Source organism: Mesoplodon mirus (genome assembly GCF_964341445.2).
Source record: "Mesoplodon mirus genome assembly, chromosome: 8".
In the NCBI taxonomy this organism is placed as follows: Eukaryota; Metazoa; Chordata; class Mammalia; order Artiodactyla; family Ziphiidae; genus Mesoplodon; species Mesoplodon mirus.
In genome coordinates, this window is record NC_138984.1 from 5,639,710 (window position 1) to 5,646,262 (window position 6,553).

At 54.4% G+C, this 6,553-nt stretch overlaps 1 protein-coding gene across 3 annotated transcripts in view; it reads right to left on the minus strand.

Annotated features, from left to right (window-relative positions):
* The window catches only part of SH3BP4 (SH3 domain binding protein 4), a 94,796-nt gene extending 93,179 nt beyond the window's left edge, over window positions 1-1,617 (minus strand). For 2 of the 3 annotated variants that reach the window (XM_082629896.1, XM_082629897.1), the window contains exon 1: window positions 1,225-1,613. The gene's annotated coding sequence lies outside the window, so the exon portion shown is untranslated. Of the gene's footprint in view, window positions 1-1,224 lie in introns of all 3 variants that reach the window. The other variant, XM_082629898.1, reaches the window with a different exon arrangement.
* Window positions 1,618-6,553: the final 4,936 nt, after the last annotated feature.

Consider the following 6,553-nt stretch of genomic DNA (forward strand, 5'->3'; position numbering starts at 1 on the left):
GCTCGGAGACAAACCCATTTAGAAGGGTGGGAAGGGGAGAGTTGCACAAAGGGATTGCTTTCATTTAGTCAAGAGAGGCTCCACTGGTAAACTTATCGATTAGATTGGCGAGCCTGTGAAATGTGAATATCAAAGAGAGTAAATACTGAGGCCGGTAGGGACTGTGGGATCAGTGATGGTTTGTTTTACTGTTTATACTTCTGATTTCTACCCAGAGAATATATTGCTTTTGTGATCGGAACAAAAGTTATGCGAACTTCTTACTACTGACAAAGCACACGGTACCGATCTGCTGCACTAACTTGGAAAGAATAAGCACGGATAAAATCCAGCCCGGCGTTCCGTTTTTAAATCTCATTGACCGGTGAGGCTCCACCGGCCTCTCCGCACGCAGGAAGCCCGGCCGCCGTCCCGCTGCGCCCCCCTGGCGGCACCGCCGGCCGCCCAACACCCCGGGGAAGGGCCAGCGCGGCCTGGTCCCACTGGCTGCACGACCGGCCCCGGGCTAGGAGTCGTCGCACTCCAAGGCTGGGATCCTACAGACCACCAATCCGCACCGCGGAGCGGGCTTCCCGGGAAACACCACTCAGCAACGTGCGTCTCTGCCGGCCGTCCCCACCCGCCCGCCGCCGGCGCTGTCACCTCGCGGCTGCTCGGTTCCCGGACGGCCAAGCCAGAAATCGGGGTTTTCATTTCCATCCTAAAATGAAAGGTCTCCGAAGAAGTTGAAATATGCATTGTCACCAAGTTTAACCCGGGACCGCGCGCCCTTCCCTCCTCCCCAGGGCCGCGCCAGAGGAAGCCCCGGCCCTTCCAGCCCTCGGAGCGCCCAAGCCCCCCGAGCCGAGCGCTCCGAGGACGCGTCCGGTCGCCGAGGCGGGCCACCCTTCAGGGCCGGCCTCGGGAAGCGCTAGGGCCAGGGGAGGGGATCCCCGGGCGCACGCGGGGGCCATGAGTGCCGCTCCGGGCCCGGTACCCCGGCTCGTCCGCCTGCGCCGGGGTGACTGGGTCCCCCAGGAGCACGAGGGGCGCGAGAGGCTTCCCGAAGACGTCCGGCGCTAGCCGCGCCCGGGCACCCCGGAGCCCCAAACTCAGGCGGCGGGGGAACGAGCGGCGCCCGCGAGGCGTGCAAACCCGCCGAACCCCAGCAGGCGCCGCGGGAGAGAGGCTGGGCGCGGGGCTGGAGCGGCCCGCAGGGGACGGCCCGGGGTACAGCCTGCCTACCTGGCTCGCATTGCGTCCCACGGGTTCCTGCGGCTCTCCTCGCAGTCTGAGAGCTCTCCCGGCCGGCGGCGCGCGCGGATCCGCGGGAACCACCGCACGGCGGCGGCAGCGGCGAAGGGCCGGGACAGCCGAGAGTGCCCCGAGCGCTTGGCCCCCGCCTCCGCGGGCGGAGGGTGGTCCCCGCGCCGGGGCGGGGCCGCGGGGGCGGGGGCGGGGGCGGGGCGCGCGAGACCAGGACCAGGGAGCCGGCTGCAGGGGTGGTCTCCCGACCCGGGCGGGGTCCAGGGGGCGGGGGTTCGGAGGCGGGGCCGCGGGAGAGGGGTGGTCCTGCGCCGGCGCTGGGCCTTGGGCGGCGGGGGCAGAGTCTGAGCCGAGCCCCCTGGGGAGACTGGGGTGGGAGGAAAACCTGGAGAAGGAGGTGACGGGTCCTAGCCTGGGCCTCCGGGAGGCAGGGGCGGAGTGTGGACTAGCAGGGGGCGGGGCAAGCACAGAGGGGGCGGGGTCTAGAAGGCGGTCGAAAGGCGGGGCGGGGTGTGAATAATTAGTGGGCGAGGCTATAGTGGAGGGGCGGGGCCTATCTGAAGCCGCCGGGGGGAGGGCGGGGGGAGGGGTGGAAAAGTAGGGGGTGGGGCCGAGCCTTTGTCGCCTGGAGGCTGGGGGAGGGGCAAGCCGCGGCGGCCGGTAGGCGGGGGTGGGGTGGGGTCCTCGGGGGCGGGGCGAGGGCGGAGGGGCGTGGCCAAGCCGCGGCGCGCGGGGAGTCCGGGAGGGGGAGCGCGCGCAGGCTGGGACTGGCGCCGCGTCTCCCCGAGCCCTGGCGGGGATCCGGCCTCGGCGTCTCCTCCTCTTCCTCCTTTAGGCGGCGGCCAGGGAGCGAGGTCCAGGCGGCCGGGCGCCCCCGGGATCGTGGTCCTTGATACCGAGCAAATCTAGAAGTGGCTGTTGCAACGCGACATTTTGGCAGCGCTCATAAGCCCCTGGCATCTCCATCCTCCCACTCCTTCTCTGGGAGCCCCAAGCGGAGACCCCTGGGTGAGGTTTGGACCCGCAAGCTGGCGTTGACCAGGCCGCGGACGGTGGCTCCTAATTCTCAAAATCTTTCTTAACAGCCCACTTGTCTAGGACCGTGGAAAAAAAGCAGGTGTGAGACTGCGGACCAGCGCAAAGTTTAAGAAGTAAGCACTAGAAAAAGGCAGTCGCATCGAGAATTACAAAGAACTTCCTGCTAAGCAGATCGCAAATGGAATACATAGCGTCTAGCCATTTACACTTTCAATGGCCGGTACACCGCTGGGTCACCAGCGCCTAGAACATGCCTGGCACGGAGCAGGTACTCAATAAATGCTCTGTGAATGAACGCACGACTTACCGTGTGGCAAGCACTTTCCATGGACTGGAACATTTAATCCTCAAGAAATCCCACACTTGGCTACCCTCCTTAGTCCATTTCACGCATGAGTAGCCTGAACCTTGGAGAATTAATTTGACAGCAACAAACTGGTAGAACCAGAATTTGACCCGAGGCCACTCCAGAAGTTGGGCTCTAACCACTTAGGGGACCACCAACTACCCTACTGCAGGCCTGGAAGGCCCCTGCAACGCAGAAACCAGAAGGAAGCACAGGTCTTTAGCGGGAGAAACGCTAACATTTGCTGTTCCGTGGCCAGAACTAGACACTCCTTGAGTCATTCCTCACCATTACCTAGCAAAGCCAAGAGTATTACTATTCCCGTTTTGTAGGTGACTTTAGACCTATGCACTGTCATGATCCCTTGGGGCATGAGTCTACATTTAAACCCAGTATTTTCTGGATCCCAAGCCCTTGCAGCTCCTTTGGTCCTGGAGACCTCCCTTTACCTCAGGGATCTGGTTTTCTCCCACCTCAACTTGAAGTCTGTGTTGAATTTTCAGAAGGAGACACAGGAAGATAGAGACATGGATCTGGAAGGGTGGAGACTGGTGTTCTGATTTGGGTGTCATCTATGTGTTAGGACAATTGAATTTTCGAAAATGGATACAGTTAGCCCTAAAATATATGTTGCAGATTTCAAAAGAAAGCAGTCACCCTGAAAGGACAGGTAGAAAAGCCTCAGAGAGGAGGAGGGTGTCTAGGGCGTGTGAGGGCCCAGGATGTCCTTAGTGGTATAAGAACACGTTTGGAGCACTAACCTGGGAGCCAGGCTGCTGGGCTTGAATCTCTGTGACTGGGGTTCCTAAATGAGAATGAAAATTCAGTGGAGCATGTAAAGTGCGTAGCAGAGGGCCCGGCACAGAGTAGCATTCGTTATGCTTTAGCTACTGTCATTACTGCTTTTCCCAATGACTAATAGCCTTACTGTGTAAAAATGCCTGTAAAGCACTGAACAAGACAGGCCAGTAGCAAATGGACAAAGGGTATGAAAAGACAATTCCCAGAAGCACACAAATGGCCCAACGCATGGAAAAGCTCGCAGCCACGCTGAGGAAGGGAGCAAGGGCAAAACACAAAAACAATCAAATAAGAAAGTCAAGGTCCAGTCTGGGAAAAGCTGAGTTCACTGATCAGTGAGGGGGGAAGAGGTGTTAAAATGCACAAAGAATGAATTGCGGTAGAAATGCAAGGTACAGTGCAAATAAGCAAAGCGCCTGCTCCGTTCACCTTGAGGGACAAAGAGCATGTCTCATGGTGTCCACAGCTGTACCAACCCAGTACTTGGTATCATGGTGCCATGAGCATCTTCAAACCAGCTGGCATCCTTCGAGAGGATGAATTTATGGAAGTCAGAATGTTTTTTTGTTTGTTTGTTTGTTTTTTGGGGTTTTTTGTTTTGTTTTTTGTGGTACGCGGACCTCTCACTGTTGTGGCCTCTCCCGTTGCAAAGCACAGGCTCCGGACATGCAGGCTCAGCGGCTATGGCTCACGGGCCCAGCCGCTCCGCGGCATGTGGGATCTTCCCAGACCGGGGCACGAACCTGTGTCCCCCACATTGGCAGGCGGACTCTCAACCACTGCGCCACCAGGAAAGCCCTGGCAGTCAGAATGTTTAAAGAGAGTTGCGAAAAAGACATGAACAGATTCTCCTGTACTCTTATGGCTGAAGCTCTTGGATTTGAGGCAGGAATGAGCCGGAGAGACAGTGTCCCATGGCCAGGGGTAAGTTGTTCTGTCCTTGGCGTTCTGGAAGGCAGGGAGGTCTCAGGATGCCGCTCCTGTTAACTTTATGCTTTCTCATCCTGCCAGTTTTTCCTACTTGCCCTTCCAAAGGCAAAAGAAAAGAAAAAAACATGAACCATACTTAACATTCAGTGACTCAGTAAGCGTATCTAGTGGAGACACATTCAGCAAAATCGATAACTTGGTTTTTTAAGTACAGAAATAATCCATGTTTGTTTCAAAGGATTCAAATGATTAGAGGAGTAGGGTAACAAGTAGGCATCGACCCCCAATTTCATACCCTTTCCCACAGTTAACAGAGTATTGTGTCCACCCAGAAACTTTTCTTAAGCATTTACATATACGTTAGCATGTGTGTATGTATATATGATACATGTGTGTGATGTGGATGTGTGTACATATACATATATGAATACACACACGCACAAATAAATAGAGTACTGAAATCAAACTGCCCAGGGTCGAATGCCAGCCCCACCACTTAATGGCTGGGTGTTTTCTCATCTTGAGATGGGCCCAGTACTTGCAAGGATTAAATGAAATATTTTGTGCAAATTGCTCAGCGTAGAGCATACAGCATTTATAAATATAATCTATTGTTATCATGTATACACACACACACTTACAAGTTATTCTTTCATTCCTGGTTTTATATCAGCGGTACGTAGACGTACCGTTTTGCAAGCCACCTTAGTTCCCAAGGAGCTGACCTCATTACCCTGAGGGAAAAGTGCTGATGAGAGAGTCCAAGAAAATGACCTTCAGACTTCACAAAATGACTTCACCGGCCAAATTTCTCCAGGAGTGTGGGCTCCTCTATGATGGCATGTACTCAGTGTATCGGAGAAAATGCCGTTTTAGGAAGTCTCCTGTGTGTAGGAAAGTGAAATGCACAGGGAGTTAGGGGAGGCTGGAGTGGATTTGGGCCGTCAGCATGGCAGCGCTTTTATTTAAGGCAGCGGTGGTGTGAGCTTAATCCACACCAACCATCACCACCAAAGATTCATTCCCGGGGCTTCCCTAAGTACCTGCAGGGCTGCCAGAAACAGCAGCTGAAACAAGAATAACTCCTAAGGGATATATACTGCCCTGAACGCTACCAAAACCTGCTAATGTTGTAGCATTCTGGCCACCTGTAAAAATATTCTTCACATTAGGAAGTAACTACCCAGAAATCCCAGGTGGGCTCATGGTGAAAGTATCTTTCTATGTACAAGGGCATTCTCATCAAGGAGACCAAAAGAATAATGTTCTTTTGGTGAAGTGAAGTCAGTAAAGACCCAATGTCCACGTCGTGGGGAAAAGAGAATAAAAAGATGCAAAACACAGCTAAGGGAGAAAAGATGAGCATAAGGCATAAGGTACTTTTCCAGTGGAATCTATATCATCAGTGTGGCCGAATGGAATTTCAAATTTGCTGTCTCTGACTCAGAATGTGAAGAGGGGGTCCTTGGGAAAACCCTAGCCTGGCTGAGTACCCTCTGTGGATTTCAGGTGAGGGAGAAGATGCTCCCGGCATGAGCCATGAGCCTCAAGAGTGACAGTTGTGCACTTGAGAAATATTTATTGAACACCTGTGTGCTAGGCCCTGGGCTCAGCCCTGAGAACAGGAGGTTGGGCGAGACAGCATTGGCTCTGCTCTCGTGGTGCTGAGAGTCCAGTGGTGGTTTGAGACAGAAGGAGAGGGACAAGCCTGTGGGTGGCACATGCTCTAAAGGAAATCACCTGAGCCAAGAGATAAAGAGACACCTGACTTAGGTAGGACAGCTAGAGAGGGCCCTCAGGGGAGGGGACATCAGACCCAAAGTGAAAGTAATCAGGGAGGGGCACGCCTGGCAGAGAGAACAGCATATGCAAAGACTTGGAGGTGTGGATGGAAAAAAATGGCACAACGTAAAGGTTGAGCATTATGTTTTATTTGGCAGACATTCCGAGGACTTCAAGCCCAGGACACAGCATCTCAGATAACGCTAAGAAACTGTTCTGAAGAGGCAAGGGCGGTGGAGGAAGCCAGGATATATAGGAGTTTTTGCAACAAAGACCAGGTAGCCGGAACATCAAAAGATTACTGTTAATAAAGGAAAACCAGGTATCTCAAGTTAAGGAGCGTAGCGCTTTTTTAACGTATGGGAAGATGCAAGGGTCTGGGCTCACTGAAATCATTCCTTTGATGTGCAC